Below are 16,391 nucleotides of genomic sequence, written 5' to 3'. Positions count from 1 at the left end.
GAGGTTAGTTATCCCTTTAAGATCACGATTTTTTTTTTAACTACGCGGGTATAAGCTTATATTTAAGTTTCAAATTATACACGAAGCCGACAGTAGCGTTTTTTCTGGTCATTATATTTCAACCTCCAGTTGATATTCAATGATATGCTGCAGCTGAACAAATGAGATCTAAATTATCGCCGATTTCCTCTTTTCAAATGTATTTGTGCCGTACGTGTTTCTACCGACAATTTCAGTATCATATTAACATGCATTTATACCATACATATCAGGTAACATGTGTCCTTATATGATCAAGTTTAACATGAGGTAGTCATAAGCATCGGTGGTTCAGTGGTAGAATGCTCGCCTGCCACGCGGGCGGCCCGGGTTCGATTCCCGGCCGATGCATTTCTTTTTTGACTCTTTCAAGGTTTTCAATTGATTAAGAGGACGGTGGAATTCGCGACACATAATCGTATCATCCACGGATATATAATGGGCATTGCTGGTAATTCACGTAAAAACAAATTCATTTGATGACATCCTTTCAAATACAACGCCTCTCCTCTTTTTACGTAGAGGTCAATCTTGAATAAGATACAAATAAATTGTCGAGAACGCCTTTTATAAGTGTGCCAGGAGTGAATGGCTCCGGTGCTACCATTTTTAGCAATTGAGGGGAATCGTAGAGAGAGTGGCAAACACAGGAATTACGTGATCGTATCTAAGAGGGGATAATGTCATAACAACTGACTAAATGACAAGAAATGCATAAAACATAAACATGACTCTTAAACATAAAGTCATTATTTGTTAAAGTACATTCTTTTGCAGGTGTGATGGTTACCCATCTCATTTCAGTCAGTGTCATTTAAAGACCTAATCATGTTAAGGCACAAAACAGCGGCAGATGCAAACTGCTAGATAACATACGTTGCGAGGAACAATTGCAATTTGTTCGCTCTGATGAGTATGTGAATCCTGCATATCGTTTTCGTGACTTTTGACATTTGTTTCCTCCAATCACAAAAAATTAAAGCTCCGATGCCGGAATCGAACCCGGGCCGTCTGGGTGAAAACCAGAAATCCTAACCACTAGACCACATCGGACTTAGTATAACTTGCTTAATTTAAGCTATATATAAAAGAGTCCTTACCCAGCCTAATACATTTATGATTGTGTCAACATATGATAACTGTGATTTAGCTGACAGAATGACAGGATAGTATTCAAAGCTCACAAAACTAGACCAGTCGGTAAATATTAGATGCAGAAACGTACAATTGGTAAAGGGCGAAGTTATGCATTTAGCTTATAATTACATGGAGTATGAAAATTAGCATGTACCATATGTCGACTTTACCGAGTTCTAGTTGTCTGTCATGGAAACCGCAACAGAAATCATGTCAAATTACAGAACTTTTCGTTTTGCGATTAGGTCTTCTTTGAAAGACTTGAGGTTAGTTATCCCTTTAAGATCACGATTTTTTTTTTTAACTACGCGGGTATAAGCTTATATTTAAGTTTCAAATTATACACGAAGCCGACAGTAGCGTTTTTTCTGGTCATTATATTTCAACCTCCAGTTGATATTCAATGATATGCTGCAGCTGAACAAATGAGATCTAAATTATCGCCGATTTCCTCTTTTCAAATGTATTTGTGCCGTACGTGTTTCTACCGACAATTTCAGTATCATATTAACATGCATTTATACCATACATATCAGGTAACATGTGTCCTTATATGATCAAGTTTAACATGAGGTAGTCATAAGCATCGGTGGTTCAGTGGTAGAATGCTCGCCTGCCACGCGGGCGGCCCGGGTTCGATTCCCGGCCGATGCATTTCTTTTTTGACTCTTTCAAGGTTTTCAATTGATTAAGAGGACGGTGGAATTCGCGACACATAATCGTATCATCCACGGATATATAATGGGCATTGCTGGTAATTCACGTAAAAACAAATTCATTTGATGACATCCTTTCAAATACAACGCCTCTCCTCTTTTTACGTAGAGGTCAATCTTGAATAAGATACAAATAAATTGTCGAGAACGCCTTTTATAAGTGTGCCAGGAGTGAATGGCTCCGGTGCTACCATTTTTAGCAATTGAGGGGAATCGTAGAGAGAGTGGCAAACACAGGAATTACGTGATCGTATCTAAGAGGGGATAATGTCATAACAACTGACTAAATGACAAGAAATGCATAAAACATAAACATGACTCTTAAACATAAAGTCATTATTTGTTAAAGTACATTCTTTTGCAGGTGTGATGGTTACCCATCTCATTTCAGTCAGTGTCATTTAAAGACCTAATCATGTTAAGGCACAAAACAGCGGCAGATGCAAACTGCTAGATAACATACGTTGCGAGGAACAATTGCAATTTGTTCGCTCTGATGAGTATGTGAATCCTGCATATCGTTTTCGTGACTTTTGACATTTGTTTCCTCCAATCACAAAAAATTAAAGCTCCGATGCCGGGAATCGAACCCGGGCCGTCTGGGTGAAAACCAGAAATCCTAACCACTAGACCACATCGGACTTAGTATAACTTGCTTAATTTAAGCTATATATAAAAGAGTCCTTACCCAGCCTAATACATTTATGATTGTGTCAACATATGATAACTGTGATTTAGCTGACAGAATGACAGGATAGTATTCAAAGCTCACAAAACTAGACCAGTCGGTAAATATTAGATGCAGAAACGTACAATTGGTAAAGGGCGAAGTTATGCATTTAGCTTATAATTACATGGAGTATGAAAATTAGCATGTACCATATGTCGACTTTACCGAGTTCTAGTTGTCTGTCATGGAAACCGCAACAGAAATCATGTCAAATTACAGAACTTTTCGTTTTGCGATTAGGTCTTCTTTGAAAGACTTGAGGTTAGTTATCCCTTTAAGATCACGATTTTTTTTTTTAACTACGCGGGTATAAGCTTATATTTAAGTTTCAAATTATACACGAAGCCGACAGTAGCGTTTTTTCTGGTCATTATATTTCAACCTCCAGTTGATATTCAATGATATGCTGCAGCTGAACAAATGAGATCTAAATTATCGCCGATTTCCTCTTTTCAAATGTATTTGTGCCGTACGTGTTTCTACCGACAATTTCAGTATCATATTAACATGCATTTATACCATACATATCAGGTAACATGTGTCCTTATATGATCAAGTTTAACATGAGGTAGTCATAAGCATCGGTGGTTCAGTGGTAGAATGCTCGCCTGCCACGCGGGCGGCCCGGGTTCGATTCCCGGCCGATGCATTTCTTTTTTGACTCTTTCAAGGTTTTCAATTGATTAAGAGGACGGTGGAATTCGCGACACATAATCGTATCATCCACGGATATATAATGGGCATTGCTGGTAATTCACGTAAAAACAAATTCATTTGATGACATCCTTTCAAATACAACGCCTCTCCTCTTTTTACGTAGAGGTCAATCTTGAATAAGATACAAATAAATTGTCGAGAACGCCTTTTATAAGTGTGCCAGGAGTGAATGGCTCCGGTGCTACCATTTTTAGCAATTGAGGGGAATCGTAGAGAGAGTGGCAAACACAGGAATTACGTGATCGTATCTAAGAGGGGATAATGTCATAACAACTGACTAAATGACAAGAAATGCATAAAACATAAACATGACTCTTAAACATAAAGTCATTATTTGTTAAAGTACATTCTTTTGCAGGTGTGATGGTTACCCATCTCATTTCAGTCAGTGTCATTTAAAGACCTAATCATGTTAAGGCACAAAACAGCGGCAGATGCAAACTGCTAGATAACATACGTTGCGAGGAACAATTGCAATTTGTTCGCTCTGATGAGTATGTGAATCCTGCATATCGTTTTCGTGACTTTTGACATTTGTTTCCTCCAATCACAAAAAATTAAAGCTCCGATGCCGGGAATCGAACCCGGGCCGTCTGGGTGAAAACCAGAAATCCTAACCACTAGACCACATCGGACTTAGTATAACTTGCTTAATTTAAGCTATATATAAAAGAGTCCTTACCCAGCCTAATACATTTATGATTGTGTCAACATATGATAACTGTGATTTAGCTGACAGAATGACAGGATAGTATTCAAAGCTCACAAAACTAGACCAGTCGGTAAATATTAGATGCAGAAACGTACAATTGGTAAAGGGCGAAGTTATGCATTTAGCTTATAATTACATGGAGTATGAAAATTAGCATGTACCATATGTCGACTTTACCGAGTTCTAGTTGTCTGTCATGGAAACCGCAACAGAAATCATGTCAAATTACAGAACTTTTCGTTTTGCGATTAGGTCTTCTTTGAAAGACTTGAGGTTAGTTATCCCTTTAAGATCACGATTTTTTTTTTTAACTACGCGGGTATAAGCTTATATTTAAGTTTCAAATTATACACGAAGCCGACAGTAGCGTTTTTTCTGGTCATTATATTTCAACCTCCAGTTGATATTCAATGATATGCTGCAGCTGAACAAATGAGATCTAAATTATCGCCGATTTCCTCTTTTCAAATGTATTTGTGCCGTACGTGTTTCTACCGACAATTTCAGTATCATATTAACATGCATTTATACCATACATATCAGGTAACATGTGTCCTTATATGATCAAGTTTAACATGAGGTAGTCATAAGCATCGGTGGTTCAGTGGTAGAATGCTCGCCTGCCACGCGGGCGGCCCGGGTTCGATTCCCGGCCGATGCATTTCTTTTTTGACTCTTTCAAGGTTTTCAATTGATTAAGAGGACGGTGGAATTCGCGACACATAATCGTATCATCCACGGATATATAATGGGCATTGCTGGTAATTCACGTAAAAACAAATTCATTTGATGACATCCTTTCAAATACAACGCCTCTCCTCTTTTTACGTAGAGGTCAATCTTGAATAAGATACAAATAAATTGTCGAGAACGCCTTTTATAAGTGTGCCAGGAGTGAATGGCTCCGGTGCTACCATTTTTAGCAATTGAGGGGAATCGTAGAGAGAGTGGCAAACACAGGAATTACGTGATCGTATCTAAGAGGGGATAATGTCATAACAACTGACTAAATGACAAGAAATGCATAAAACATAAACATGACTCTTAAACATAAAGTCATTATTTGTTAAAGTACATTCTTTTGCAGGTGTGATGGTTACCCATCTCATTTCAGTCAGTGTCATTTAAAGACCTAATCATGTTAAGGCACAAAACAGCGGCAGATGCAAACTGCTAGATAACATACGTTGCGAGGAACAATTGCAATTTGTTCGCTCTGATGAGTATGTGAATCCTGCATATCGTTTTCGTGACTTTTGACATTTGTTTCCTCCAATCACAAAAAATTAAAGCTCCGATGCCGGGAATCGAACCCGGGCCGTCTGGGTGAAAACCAGAAATCCTAACCACTAGACCACATCGGACTTAGTATAACTTGCTTAATTTAAGCTATATATAAAAGAGTCCTTACCCAGCCTAATACATTTATGATTGTGTCAACATATGATAACTGTGATTTAGCTGACAGAATGACAGGATAGTATTCAAAGCTCACAAAACTAGACCAGTCGGTAAATATTAGATGCAGAAACGTACAATTGGTAAAGGGCGAAGTTATGCATTTAGCTTATAATTACATGGAGTATGAAAATTAGCATGTACCATATGTCGACTTTACCGAGTTCTAGTTGTCTGTCATGGAAACCGCAACAGAAATCATGTCAAATTACAGAACTTTTCGTTTTGCGATTAGGTCTTCTTTGAAAGACTTGAGGTTAGTTATCCCTTTAAGATCACGATTTTTTTTTTTAACTACGCGGGTATAAGCTTATATTTAAGTTTCAAATTATACACGAAGCCGACAGTAGCGTTTTTTCTGGTCATTATATTTCAACCTCCAGTTGATATTCAATGATATGCTGCAGCTGAACAAATGAGATCTAAATTATCGCCGATTTCCTCTTTTCAAATGTATTTGTGCCGTACGTGTTTCTACCGACAATTTCAGTATCATATTAACATGCATTTATACCATACATATCAGGTAACATGTGTCCTTATATGATCAAGTTTAACATGAGGTAGTCATAAGCATCGGTGGTTCAGTGGTAGAATGCTCGCCTGCCACGCGGGCGGCCCGGGTTCGATTCCCGGCCGATGCATTTCTTTTTTGACTCTTTCAAGGTTTTCAATTGATTAAGAGGACGGTGGAATTCGCGACACATAATCGTATCATCCACGGATATATAATGGGCATTGCTGGTAATTCACGTAAAAACAAATTCATTTGATGACATCCTTTCAAATACAACGCCTCTCCTCTTTTTACGTAGAGGTCAATCTTGAATAAGATACAAATAAATTGTCGAGAACGCCTTTTATAAGTGTGCCAGGAGTGAATGGCTCCGGTGCTACCATTTTTAGCAATTGAGGGGAATCGTAGAGAGAGTGGCAAACACAGGAATTACGTGATCGTATCTAAGAGGGGATAATGTCATAACAACTGACTAAATGACAAGAAATGCATAAAACATAAACATGACTCTTAAACATAAAGTCATTATTTGTTAAAGTACATTCTTTTGCAGGTGTGATGGTTACCCATCTCATTTCAGTCAGTGTCATTTAAAGACCTAATCATGTTAAGGCACAAAACAGCGGCAGATGCAAACTGCTAGATAACATACGTTGCGAGGAACAATTGCAATTTGTTCGCTCTGATGAGTATGTGAATCCTGCATATCGTTTTCGTGACTTTTGACATTTGTTTCCTCCAATCACAAAAAATTAAAGCTCCGATGCCGGGAATCGAACCCGGGCCGTCTGGGTGAAAACCAGAAATCCTAACCACTAGACCACATCGGACTTAGTATAACTTGCTTAATTTAAGCTATATATAAAAGAGTCCTTACCCAGCCTAATACATTTATGATTGTGTCAACATATGATAACTGTGATTTAGCTGACAGAATGACAGGATAGTATTCAAAGCTCACAAAACTAGACCAGTCGGTAAATATTAGATGCAGAAACGTACAATTGGTAAAGGGCGAAGTTATGCATTTAGCTTATAATTACATGGAGTATGAAAATTAGCATGTACCATATGTCGACTTTACCGAGTTCTAGTTGTCTGTCATGGAAACCGCAACAGAAATCATGTCAAATTACAGAACTTTTCGTTTTGCGATTAGGTCTTCTTTGAAAGACTTGAGGTTAGTTATCCCTTTAAGATCACGATTTTTTTTTTAACTACGCGGGTATAAGCTTATATTTAAGTTTCAAATTATACACGAAGCCGACAGTAGCGTTTTTTCTGGTCATTATATTTCAACCTCCAGTTGATATTCAATGATATGCTGCAGCTGAACAAATGAGATCTAAATTATCGCCGATTTCCTCTTTTCAAATGTATTTGTGCCGTACGTGTTTCTACCGACAATTTCAGTATCATATTAACATGCATTTATACCATACATATCAGGTAACATGTGTCCTTATATGATCAAGTTTAACATGAGGTAGTCATAAGCATCGGTGGTTCAGTGGTAGAATGCTCGCCTGCCACGCGGGCGGCCCGGGTTCGATTCCCGGCCGATGCATTTCTTTTTTGACTCTTTCAAGGTTTTCAATTGATTAAGAGGACGGTGGAATTCGCGACACATAATCGTATCATCCACGGATATATAATGGGCATTGCTGGTAATTCACGTAAAAACAAATTCATTTGATGACATCCTTTCAAATACAACGCCTCTCCTCTTTTTACGTAGAGGTCAATCTTGAATAAGATACAAATAAATTGTCGAGAACGCCTTTTATAAGTGTGCCAGGAGTGAATGGCTCCGGTGCTACCATTTTTAGCAATTGAGGGGAATCGTAGAGAGAGTGGCAAACACAGGAATTACGTGATCGTATCTAAGAGGGGATAATGTCATAACAACTGACTAAATGACAAGAAATGCATAAAACATAAACATGACTCTTAAACATAAAGTCATTATTTGTTAAAGTACATTCTTTTGCAGGTGTGATGGTTACCCATCTCATTTCAGTCAGTGTCATTTAAAGACCTAATCATGTTAAGGCACAAAACAGCGGCAGATGCAAACTGCTAGATAACATACGTTGCGAGGAACAATTGCAATTTGTTCGCTCTGATGAGTATGTGAATCCTGCATATCGTTTTCGTGACTTTTGACATTTGTTTCCTCCAATCACAAAAAATTAAAGCTCCGATGCCGGGAATCGAACCCGGGCCGTCTGGGTGAAAACCAGAAATCCTAACCACTAGACCACATCGGACTTAGTATAACTTGCTTAATTTAAGCTATATATAAAAGAGTCCTTACCCAGCCTAATACATTTATGATTGTGTCAACATATGATAACTGTGATTTAGCTGACAGAATGACAGGATAGTATTCAAAGCTCACAAAACTAGACCAGTCGGTAAATATTAGATGCAGAAACGTACAATTGGTAAAGGGCGAAGTTATGCATTTAGCTTATAATTACATGGAGTATGAAAATTAGCATGTACCATATGTCGACTTTACCGAGTTCTAGTTGTCTGTCATGGAAACCGCAACAGAAATCATGTCAAATTACAGAACTTTTCGTTTTGCGATTAGGTCTTCTTTGAAAGACTTGAGGTTAGTTATCCCTTTAAGATCACGATTTTTTTTTTTAACTACGCGGGTATAAGCTTATATTTAAGTTTCAAATTATACACGAAGCCGACAGTAGCGTTTTTTCTGGTCATTATATTTCAACCTCCAGTTGATATTCAATGATATGCTGCAGCTGAACAAATGAGATCTAAATTATCGCCGATTTCCTCTTTTCAAATGTATTTGTGCCGTACGTGTTTCTACCGACAATTTCAGTATCATATTAACATGCATTTATACCATACATATCAGGTAACATGTGTCCTTATATGATCAAGTTTAACATGAGGTAGTCATAAGCATCGGTGGTTCAGTGGTAGAATGCTCGCCTGCCACGCGGGCGGCCCGGGTTCGATTCCCGGCCGATGCATTTCTTTTTTGACTCTTTCAAGGTTTTCAATTGATTAAGAGGACGGTGGAATTCGCGACACATAATCGTATCATCCACGGATATATAATGGGCATTGCTGGTAATTCACGTAAAAACAAATTCATTTGATGACATCCTTTCAAATACAACGCCTCTCCTCTTTTTACGTAGAGGTCAATCTTGAATAAGATACAAATAAATTGTCGAGAACGCCTTTTATAAGTGTGCCAGGAGTGAATGGCTCCGGTGCTACCATTTTTAGCAATTGAGGGGAATCGTAGAGAGAGTGGCAAACACAGGAATTACGTGATCGTATCTAAGAGGGGATAATGTCATAACAACTGACTAAATGACAAGAAATGCATAAAACATAAACATGACTCTTAAACATAAAGTCATTATTTGTTAAAGTACATTCTTTTGCAGGTGTGATGGTTACCCATCTCATTTCAGTCAGTGTCATTTAAAGACCTAATCATGTTAAGGCACAAAACAGCGGCAGATGCAAACTGCTAGATAACATACGTTGCGAGGAACAATTGCAATTTGTTCGCTCTGATGAGTATGTGAATCCTGCATATCGTTTTCGTGACTTTTGACATTTGTTTCCTCCAATCACAAAAAATTAAAGCTCCGATGCCGGGAATCGAACCCGGGCCGTCTGGGTGAAAACCAGAAATCCTAACCACTAGACCACATCGGACTTAGTATAACTTGCTTAATTTAAGCTATATATAAAAGAGTCCTTACCCAGCCTAATACATTTATGATTGTGTCAACATATGATAACTGTGATTTAGCTGACAGAATGACAGGATAGTATTCAAAGCTCACAAAACTAGACCAGTCGGTAAATATTAGATGCAGAAACGTACAATTGGTAAAGGGCGAAGTTATGCATTTAGCTTATAATTACATGGAGTATGAAAATTAGCATGTACCATATGTCGACTTTACCGAGTTCTAGTTGTCTGTCATGGAAACCGCAACAGAAATCATGTCAAATTACAGAACTTTTCGTTTTGCGATTAGGTCTTCTTTGAAAGACTTGAGGTTAGTTATCCCTTTAAGATCACGATTTTTTTTTTTAACTACGCGGGTATAAGCTTATATTTAAGTTTCAAATTATACACGAAGCCGACAGTAGCGTTTTTTCTGGTCATTATATTTCAACCTCCAGTTGATATTCAATGATATGCTGCAGCTGAACAAATGAGATCTAAATTATCGCCGATTTCCTCTTTTCAAATGTATTTGTGCCGTACGTGTTTCTACCGACAATTTCAGTATCATATTAACATGCATTTATACCATACATATCAGGTAACATGTGTCCTTATATGATCAAGTTTAACATGAGGTAGTCATAAGCATCGGTGGTTCAGTGGTAGAATGCTCGCCTGCCACGCGGGCGGCCCGGGTTCGATTCCCGGCCGATGCATTTCTTTTTTGACTCTTTCAAGGTTTTCAATTGATTAAGAGGACGGTGGAATTCGCGACACATAATCGTATCATCCACGGATATATAATGGGCATTGCTGGTAATTCACGTAAAAACAAATTCATTTGATGACATCCTTTCAAATACAACGCCTCTCCTCTTTTTACGTAGAGGTCAATCTTGAATAAGATACAAATAAATTGTCGAGAACGCCTTTTATAAGTGTGCCAGGAGTGAATGGCTCCGGTGCTACCATTTTTAGCAATTGAGGGGAATCGTAGAGAGAGTGGCAAACACAGGAATTACGTGATCGTATCTAAGAGGGGATAATGTCATAACAACTGACTAAATGACAAGAAATGCATAAAACATAAACATGACTCTTAAACATAAAGTCATTATTTGTTAAAGTACATTCTTTTGCAGGTGTGATGGTTACCCATCTCATTTCAGTCAGTGTCATTTAAAGACCTAATCATGTTAAGGCACAAAACAGCGGCAGATGCAAACTGCTAGATAACATACGTTGCGAGGAACAATTGCAATTTGTTCGCTCTGATGAGTATGTGAATCCTGCATATCGTTTTCGTGACTTTTGACATTTGTTTCCTCCAATCACAAAAAATTAAAGCTCCGATGCCGGGAATCGAACCCGGGCCGTCTGGGTGAAAACCAGAAATCCTAACCACTAGACCACATCGGACTTAGTATAACTTGCTTAATTTAAGCTATATATAAAAGAGTCCTTACCCAGCCTAATACATTTATGATTGTGTCAACATATGATAACTGTGATTTAGCTGACAGAATGACAGGATAGTATTCAAAGCTCACAAAACTAGACCAGTCGGTAAATATTAGATGCAGAAACGTACAATTGGTAAAGGGCGAAGTTATGCATTTAGCTTATAATTACATGGAGTATGAAAATTAGCATGTACCATATGTCGACTTTACCGAGTTCTAGTTGTCTGTCATGGAAACCGCAACAGAAATCATGTCAAATTACAGAACTTTTCGTTTTGCGATTAGGTCTTCTTTGAAAGACTTGAGGTTAGTTATCCCTTTAAGATCACGATTTTTTTTTTTAACTACGCGGGTATAAGCTTATATTTAAGTTTCAAATTATACACGAAGCCGACAGTAGCGTTTTTTCTGGTCATTATATTTCAACCTCCAGTTGATATTCAATGATATGCTGCAGCTGAACAAATGAGATCTAAATTATCGCCGATTTCCTCTTTTCAAATGTATTTGTGCCGTACGTGTTTCTACCGACAATTTCAGTATCATATTAACATGCATTTATACCATACATATCAGGTAACATGTGTCCTTATATGATCAAGTTTAACATGAGGTAGTCATAAGCATCGGTGGTTCAGTGGTAGAATGCTCGCCTGCCACGCGGGCGGCCCGGGTTCGATTCCCGGCCGATGCATTTCTTTTTTGACTCTTTCAAGGTTTTCAATTGATTAAGAGGACGGTGGAATTCGCGACACATAATCGTATCATCCACGGATATATAATGGGCATTGCTGGTAATTCACGTAAAAACAAATTCATTTGATGACATCCTTTCAAATACAACGCCTCTCCTCTTTTTACGTAGAGGTCAATCTTGAATAAGATACAAATAAATTGTCGAGAACGCCTTTTATAAGTGTGCCAGGAGTGAATGGCTCCGGTGCTACCATTTTTAGCAATTGAGGGGAATCGTAGAGAGAGTGGCAAACACAGGAATTACGTGATCGTATCTAAGAGGGGATAATGTCATAACAACTGACTAAATGACAAGAAATGCATAAAACATAAACATGACTCTTAAACACAAAGTCATTATTTGTTAAAGTACATTCTTTTGCAGGTGTGATGGTTACCCATCTCATTTCAGTCAGTGTCATTTAAAGACCTAATCATGTTAAGGCACAAAACAGCGGCAGATGCAAACTGCTAGATAACATACGTTGCGAGGAACAATTGCAATTTGTTCGCTCTGATGAGTATGTGAATCCTGCATATCGTTTTCGTGACTTTTGACATTTGTTTCCTCCAATCACAAAAAATTAAAGCTCCGATGCCGGGAATCGAACCCGGGCCGTCTGGGTGAAAACCAGAAATCCTAACCACTAGACCACATCGGACTTAGTATAACTTGCTTAATTTAAGCTATATATAAAAGAGTCCTTACCCAGCCTAATACATTTATGATTGTGTCAACATATGATAACTGTGATTTAGCTGACAGAATGACAGGATAGTATTCAAAGCTCACAAAACTAGACCAGTCGGTAAATATTAGATGCAGAAACGTACAATTGGTAAAGGGCGAAGTTATGCATTTAGCTTATAATTACATGGAGTATGAAAATTAGCATGTACCATATGTCGACTTTACCGAGTTCTAGTTGTCTGTCATGGAAACCGCAACAGAAATCATGTCAAATTACAGAACTTTTCGTTTTGCGATTAGGTCTTCTTTGAAAGACTTGAGGTTAGTTATCCCTTTAAGATCACGATTTTTTTTTTTAACTACGCGGGTATAAGCTTATATTTAAGTTTCAAATTATACACGAAGCCGACAGTAGCGTTTTTTCTGGTCATTATATTTCAACCTCCAGTTGATATTCAATGATATGCTGCAGCTGAACAAATGAGATCTAAATTATCGCCGATTTCCTCTTTTCAAATGTATTTGTGCCGTACGTGTTTCTACCGACAATTTCAGTATCATATTAACATGCATTTATACCATACATATCAGGTAACATGTGTCCTTATATGATCAAGTTTAACATGAGGTAGTCATAAGCATCGGTGGTTCAGTGGTAGAATGCTCGCCTGCCACGCGGGCGGCCCGGGTTCGATTCCCGGCCGATGCATTTCTTTTTTGACTCTTTCAAGGTTTTCAATTGATTAAGAGGACGGTGGAATTCGCGACACATAATCGTATCATCCACGGATATATAATGGGCATTGCTGGTAATTCACGTAAAAACAAATTCATTTGATGACATCCTTTCAAATACAACGCCTCTCCTCTTTTTACGTAGAGGTCAATCTTGAATAAGATACAAATAAATTGTCGAGAACGCCTTTTATAAGTGTGCCAGGAGTGAATGGCTCCGGTGCTACCATTTTTAGCAATTGAGGGGAATCGTAGAGAGAGTGGCAAACACAGGAATTACGTGATCGTATCTAAGAGGGGATAATGTCATAACAACTGACTAAATGACAAGAAATGCATAAAACATAAACATGACTCTTAAACATAAAGTCATTATTTGTTAAAGTACATTCTTTTGCAGGTGTGATGGTTACCCATCTCATTTCAGTCAGTGTCATTTAAAGACCTAATCATGTTAAGGCACAAAACAGCGGCAGATGCAAACTGCTAGATAACATACGTTGCGAGGAACAATTGCAATTTGTTCGCTCTGATGAGTATGTGAATCCTGCATATCGTTTTCGTGACTTTTGACATTTGTTTCCTCCAATCACAAAAAATTAAAGCTCCGATGCCGGGAATCGAACCCGGGCCGTCTGGGTGAAAACCAGAAATCCTAACCACTAGACCACATCGGACTTAGTATAACTTGCTTAATTTAAGCTATATATAAAAGAGTCCTTACCCAGCCTAATACATTTATGATTGTGTCAACATATGATAACTGTGATTTAGCTGACAGAATGACAGGATAGTATTCAAAGCTCACAAAACTAGACCAGTCGGTAAATATTAGATGCAGAAACGTACAATTGGTAAAGGGCGAAGTTATGCATTTAGCTTATAATTACATGGAGTATGAAAATTAGCATGTACCATATGTCGACTTTACCGAGTTCTAGTTGTCTGTCATGGAAACCGCAACAGAAATCATGTCAAATTACAGAACTTTTCGTTTTGCGATTAGGTCTTCTTTGAAAGACTTGAGGTTAGTTATCCCTTTAAGATCACGATTTTTTTTTTTAACTACGCGGGTATAAGCTTATATTTAAGTTTCAAATTATACACGAAGCCGACAGTAGCGTTTTTTCTGGTCATTATATTTCAACCTCCAGTTGATATTCAATGATATGCTGCAGCTGAACAAATGAGATCTAAATTATCGCCGATTTCCTCTTTTCAAATGTATTTGTGCCGTACGTGTTTCTACCGACAATTTCAGTATCATATTAACATGCATTTATACCATACATATCAGGTAACATGTGTCCTTATATGATCAAGTTTAACATGAGGTAGTCATAAGCATCGGTGGTTCAGTGGTAGAATGCTCGCCTGCCACGCGGGCGGCCCGGGTTCGATTCCCGGCCGATGCATTTCTTTTTTGACTCTTTCAAGGTTTTCAATTGATTAAGAGGACGGTGGAATTCGCGACACATAATCGTATCATCCACGGATATATAATGGGCATTGCTGGTAATTCACGTAAAAACAAATTCATTTGATGACATCCTTTCAAATACAACGCCTCTCCTCTTTTTACGTAGAGGTCAATCTTGAATAAGATACAAATAAATTGTCGAGAACGCCTTTTATAAGTGTGCCAGGAGTGAATGGCTCCGGTGCTACCATTTTTAGCAATTGAGGGGAATCGTAGAGAGAGTGGCAAACACAGGAATTACGTGATCGTATCTAAGAGGGGATAATGTCATAACAACTGACTAAATGACAAGAAATGCATAAAACATAAACATGACTCTTAAACATAAAGTCATTATTTGTTAAAGTACATTCTTTTGCAGGTGTGATGGTTACCCATCTCATTTCAGTCAGTGTCATTTAAAGACCTAATCATGTTAACATGGTTAAGGCACAAAACAGCGGCAGATGCAAACTGCTAGATAACATACGTTGCGAGGAACAATTGCAATTTGTTCGCTCTGATGAGTATGTGAATCCTGCATATCGTTTTCGTGACTTTTGACATTTGTTTCCTCCAATCACAAAAAATTAAAGCTCCGATGCCGGGAATCGAACCCGGGCCGTCTGGGTGAAAACCAGAAATCCTAACCACTAGACCACATCGGACTTAGTATAACTTGCTTAATTTAAGCTATATATAAAAGAGTCCTTACCCAGCCTAATACATTTATGATTGTGTCAACATATGATAACTGTGATTTAGCTGACAGAATGACAGGATAGTATTCAAAGCTCACAAAACTAGACCAGTCGGTAAATATTAGATGCAGAAACGTACAATTGGTAAAGGGCGAAGTTATGCATTTAGCTTATAATTACATGGAGTATGAAAATTAGCATGTACCATATGTCGACTTTACCGAGTTCTAGTTGTCTGTCATGGAAACCGCAACAGAAATCATGTCAAATTACAGAACTTTTCGTTTTGCGATTAGGTCTTCTTTGAAAGACTTGAGGTTAGTTATCCCTTTAAGATCACGATTTTTTTTTTTAACTACGCGGGTATAAGCTTATATTTAAGTTTCAAATTATACACGAAGCCGACAGTAGCGTTTTTTCTGGTCATTATATTTCAACCTCCAGTTGATATTCAATGATATGCTGCAGCTGAACAAATGAGATCTAAATTATCGCCGATTTCCTCTTTTCAAATGTATTTGTGCCGTACGTGTTTCTACCGACAATTTCAGTATCATATTAACATGCATTTATACCATACATATCAGGTAACATGTGTCCTTATATGATCAAGTTTAACATGAGGTAGTCATAAGCATCGGTGGTTCAGTGGTAGAATGCTCGCCTGCCACGCGGGCGGCCCGGGTTCGATTCCCGGCCGATGCATTTCTTTTTTGACTCTTTCAAGGTTTTCAATTGATTAAGAGGACGGTGGAATTCGCGACACATAATCGTATCATCCACGGATATATAATGGGCATTGCTGGTAATTCACGTAAAAACAAATTCATTTGATGACATCCTTTCAA

At 38.0% G+C, this 16,391-nt stretch overlaps 22 non-coding genes across 22 annotated transcripts; 12 read left to right on the top strand and 10 right to left on the bottom strand.

Annotated features, from left to right (window-relative positions):
* Nucleotides 1-319: 319 nt before the first annotated feature.
* Trnag-gcc (transfer RNA glycine (anticodon GCC)) lies at nt 320-390 on the top strand. The gene has a single exon. It is a non-coding gene; the product is annotated as a tRNA-Gly (tRNA).
* A 1,369-nt stretch (nt 391-1,759) lies between these two features.
* On the top strand, nt 1,760-1,830 carry Trnag-gcc (transfer RNA glycine (anticodon GCC)). The gene has a single exon. It is a non-coding gene; the product is annotated as a tRNA-Gly (tRNA).
* A 631-nt stretch (nt 1,831-2,461) lies between these two features.
* On the bottom strand, nt 2,462-2,533 carry Trnae-uuc (transfer RNA glutamic acid (anticodon UUC)). The gene has a single exon. It is a non-coding gene; the product is annotated as a tRNA-Glu (tRNA).
* A 667-nt stretch (nt 2,534-3,200) lies between these two features.
* On the top strand, nt 3,201-3,271 carry Trnag-gcc (transfer RNA glycine (anticodon GCC)). The gene has a single exon. It is a non-coding gene; the product is annotated as a tRNA-Gly (tRNA).
* A 631-nt stretch (nt 3,272-3,902) lies between these two features.
* On the bottom strand, nt 3,903-3,974 carry Trnae-uuc (transfer RNA glutamic acid (anticodon UUC)). The gene has a single exon. It is a non-coding gene; the product is annotated as a tRNA-Glu (tRNA).
* Nucleotides 3,975-4,641: 667 nt separating this feature from the next.
* Trnag-gcc (transfer RNA glycine (anticodon GCC)) lies at nt 4,642-4,712 on the top strand. Its single transcript has one exon. It is a non-coding gene; the product is annotated as a tRNA-Gly (tRNA).
* Nucleotides 4,713-5,343: 631 nt separating this feature from the next.
* Nucleotides 5,344-5,415, bottom strand: Trnae-uuc (transfer RNA glutamic acid (anticodon UUC)). Its single transcript has one exon. It is a non-coding gene; the product is annotated as a tRNA-Glu (tRNA).
* A 667-nt stretch (nt 5,416-6,082) lies between these two features.
* On the top strand, nt 6,083-6,153 carry Trnag-gcc (transfer RNA glycine (anticodon GCC)). The gene has a single exon. It is a non-coding gene; the product is annotated as a tRNA-Gly (tRNA).
* Nucleotides 6,154-6,784: 631 nt separating this feature from the next.
* Trnae-uuc (transfer RNA glutamic acid (anticodon UUC)) lies at nt 6,785-6,856 on the bottom strand. The gene has a single exon. It is a non-coding gene; the product is annotated as a tRNA-Glu (tRNA).
* Nucleotides 6,857-7,522: 666 nt separating this feature from the next.
* Nucleotides 7,523-7,593, top strand: Trnag-gcc (transfer RNA glycine (anticodon GCC)). The gene has a single exon. It is a non-coding gene; the product is annotated as a tRNA-Gly (tRNA).
* Nucleotides 7,594-8,224: 631 nt separating this feature from the next.
* On the bottom strand, nt 8,225-8,296 carry Trnae-uuc (transfer RNA glutamic acid (anticodon UUC)). The gene has a single exon. It is a non-coding gene; the product is annotated as a tRNA-Glu (tRNA).
* Nucleotides 8,297-8,963: 667 nt separating this feature from the next.
* On the top strand, nt 8,964-9,034 carry Trnag-gcc (transfer RNA glycine (anticodon GCC)). Its single transcript has one exon. It is a non-coding gene; the product is annotated as a tRNA-Gly (tRNA).
* Nucleotides 9,035-9,665: 631 nt separating this feature from the next.
* Trnae-uuc (transfer RNA glutamic acid (anticodon UUC)) lies at nt 9,666-9,737 on the bottom strand. The gene has a single exon. It is a non-coding gene; the product is annotated as a tRNA-Glu (tRNA).
* A 667-nt stretch (nt 9,738-10,404) lies between these two features.
* On the top strand, nt 10,405-10,475 carry Trnag-gcc (transfer RNA glycine (anticodon GCC)). Its single transcript has one exon. It is a non-coding gene; the product is annotated as a tRNA-Gly (tRNA).
* A 631-nt stretch (nt 10,476-11,106) lies between these two features.
* Trnae-uuc (transfer RNA glutamic acid (anticodon UUC)) lies at nt 11,107-11,178 on the bottom strand. Its single transcript has one exon. It is a non-coding gene; the product is annotated as a tRNA-Glu (tRNA).
* Nucleotides 11,179-11,845: 667 nt separating this feature from the next.
* Trnag-gcc (transfer RNA glycine (anticodon GCC)) lies at nt 11,846-11,916 on the top strand. The gene has a single exon. It is a non-coding gene; the product is annotated as a tRNA-Gly (tRNA).
* A 631-nt stretch (nt 11,917-12,547) lies between these two features.
* Nucleotides 12,548-12,619, bottom strand: Trnae-uuc (transfer RNA glutamic acid (anticodon UUC)). Its single transcript has one exon. It is a non-coding gene; the product is annotated as a tRNA-Glu (tRNA).
* Nucleotides 12,620-13,286: 667 nt separating this feature from the next.
* Trnag-gcc (transfer RNA glycine (anticodon GCC)) lies at nt 13,287-13,357 on the top strand. Its single transcript has one exon. It is a non-coding gene; the product is annotated as a tRNA-Gly (tRNA).
* A 631-nt stretch (nt 13,358-13,988) lies between these two features.
* Trnae-uuc (transfer RNA glutamic acid (anticodon UUC)) lies at nt 13,989-14,060 on the bottom strand. Its single transcript has one exon. It is a non-coding gene; the product is annotated as a tRNA-Glu (tRNA).
* A 667-nt stretch (nt 14,061-14,727) lies between these two features.
* Trnag-gcc (transfer RNA glycine (anticodon GCC)) lies at nt 14,728-14,798 on the top strand. Its single transcript has one exon. It is a non-coding gene; the product is annotated as a tRNA-Gly (tRNA).
* Nucleotides 14,799-15,438: 640 nt separating this feature from the next.
* Nucleotides 15,439-15,510, bottom strand: Trnae-uuc (transfer RNA glutamic acid (anticodon UUC)). Its single transcript has one exon. It is a non-coding gene; the product is annotated as a tRNA-Glu (tRNA).
* A 667-nt stretch (nt 15,511-16,177) lies between these two features.
* Nucleotides 16,178-16,248, top strand: Trnag-gcc (transfer RNA glycine (anticodon GCC)). The gene has a single exon. It is a non-coding gene; the product is annotated as a tRNA-Gly (tRNA).
* Nucleotides 16,249-16,391: the final 143 nt, after the last annotated feature.

Source organism: Mytilus trossulus, chromosome 5 (assembly GCF_036588685.1).
Source record: "Mytilus trossulus isolate FHL-02 chromosome 5, PNRI_Mtr1.1.1.hap1, whole genome shotgun sequence".
In the NCBI taxonomy this organism is placed as follows: Eukaryota; Metazoa; Mollusca; class Bivalvia; order Mytilida; family Mytilidae; genus Mytilus; species Mytilus trossulus.
This window is presented reverse-complemented; position numbering and strand designations above follow the sequence as displayed.